This window comes from Austrofundulus limnaeus, unplaced genomic scaffold (assembly GCF_001266775.1).
Source record: "Austrofundulus limnaeus strain Quisiro unplaced genomic scaffold, Austrofundulus_limnaeus-1.0 Scaffold50, whole genome shotgun sequence".
NCBI classification, from domain to species: Eukaryota; Metazoa; Chordata; class Actinopteri; order Cyprinodontiformes; family Rivulidae; genus Austrofundulus; species Austrofundulus limnaeus.
The window spans coordinates 685,276-687,160 of record NW_013952452.1 but is presented as its reverse complement, the minus strand read 5'-3'; positions in this window follow the sequence as shown (position 1 = coordinate 687,160).

Genomic DNA, 1,885 nt, shown 5'->3' with positions numbered 1-1,885 from the left:
TGTGTGTGTGTGTGTGTGTGTGTGTGTGTGTGTGTGTGTGTGTGTGTGTGTGTACATGTTTACCTGGTACAGATGATTTTTGACCATTTTCCTGGTAACAGCCTGATGAGGACTCACTGTTCCTTATGGGGACAAAGGCTCAGTCTCCATTGGGGGAAAACCATTGGTAAAGGTAAGTTTAGGACTAAGCTGTTTAGGTTAGGTTCAGGGTCAGGTATGTACCTGGGAGGTTAGGTTTAGAGTAAAGGGTCAGGGTTAGTCTACAGAAATGACCAGTAAATGAATGAAAGTCAATGCAATGTCCCCGTGAGGACAGAAGAACAAACGTGTGTGTGTGTGTGTGCACTTGTTTCTGCTAGAGAGTGAGGACCAATTGCAAAAGAGCTATGGAGGTCTTTGATGTAAAGTGAGGACCTTTTCCCTTTCCTCATGTTTTTGCAGCTCTACTAGTTAAGATATGATGTGGATTAAGTTTTGSTTCGGGTTAGGAAYAAACTAGTAATGGTTAGTGTTAGGGAAAATGTCTGGGTTAGGCATAAATACAGTTACAAAAATGAATGGAAGTCAATACAAAGCTCTCAGTCTGATACAAGTACAAGGATGTGTGTATGTGTGTGTATGTGTGTGCCTGTGTGTGCATGGGAAGGTATTCCCTACTTTGCAGGGACCACATCCGAGGGGAAATGCCATTGGTGGGTCAGGGGTCAGGTATGTACCTGGGAGGTTAGGTTTACGGTGAGGGGTCAGGGTTAGGCTGTAGAAATTAATGGAAGTCAAAGCTAARTCCCCATAAAGAGACTGTGCRTATGTGTGTTGTTGGCTTTTAGCACTGTGACTGCCTGCTGATTACTTCAAAATGTGTGCTCTAGCTGTGACCTCACAGTCACTGGTTGGATGAATGGTCTGTTTTGTTGTTGTTGTTGTTAATGCTTCTTCTAAGATGTTCTGACTGTTTAAATGTGTTTGCAAAGGGGGTGTAAAAGTTTAGAATGACTTGATAAAACAATTTACATATACTGTCTGAACCAACTTGGTCACAAATCAAATCACAGTTATTCTSCTTTCATAATATTTTCAAAGAAACTGCGGAGAAGGTGATGGAGGGGAAGCCCTCAGGATGTTACACGTTTCAGGACTGAATTAACACTTTTTTGTTGGGCCAACCACCAAAAAGAACAGCAGGCTAACATATTAAGGACAAGTGATAGAGGAATCCTCGGAAAGCACCAAAGAAACCCTCACTAATGAAATGCTTGGGTTACGGTCATCTCACCTGCGGAAACAGGTGTTGGCTTTCATAGGTCTCTTGCAGAAGACCTTGACAGGTAAGACTGGATAACAGTTAGAGTTTCTGAGCTAGTTCTTTTGGTTTTAGGTCATATGACAACCTCATGCATTAGATCCAAAGAACAGCTTCATATTAAATCTCAAAACAGTAGATGAAATAACTGGATTTAGCAACACCTGGACAATTGTCTGTTACACTGAAATGCTTCATTTACCTGAATACTTCAGAAACTATATGACCAATTTTTCTACTCATCTTTTCTATGAGTAATAGAGGAGTAGTTTAAAAAAAATAAAGTACTTCCTTCCACTTGAATATGCTTTGATCTAAACCCTTCCATTGTAGATCTGGCTGGATGTTTTAGGCAGTGGCTGATCTAGAGAATTTTCCATGGGGGGACGGGGTGGGGGGCTCTAGAGTGGCAATGCTGGATCACTTCACTTAAGTACTGTACATAAGAAATGTCCTATATCAAAATAGTCAACAAAACATCCATAAAAACACTTTGAAACATTATTTATTGTCCTTTTTCTCTTCTAAGAAACAAAGACAACTTTTAGTATGTGTGTGTATGTATGTATGTATATATATATATAT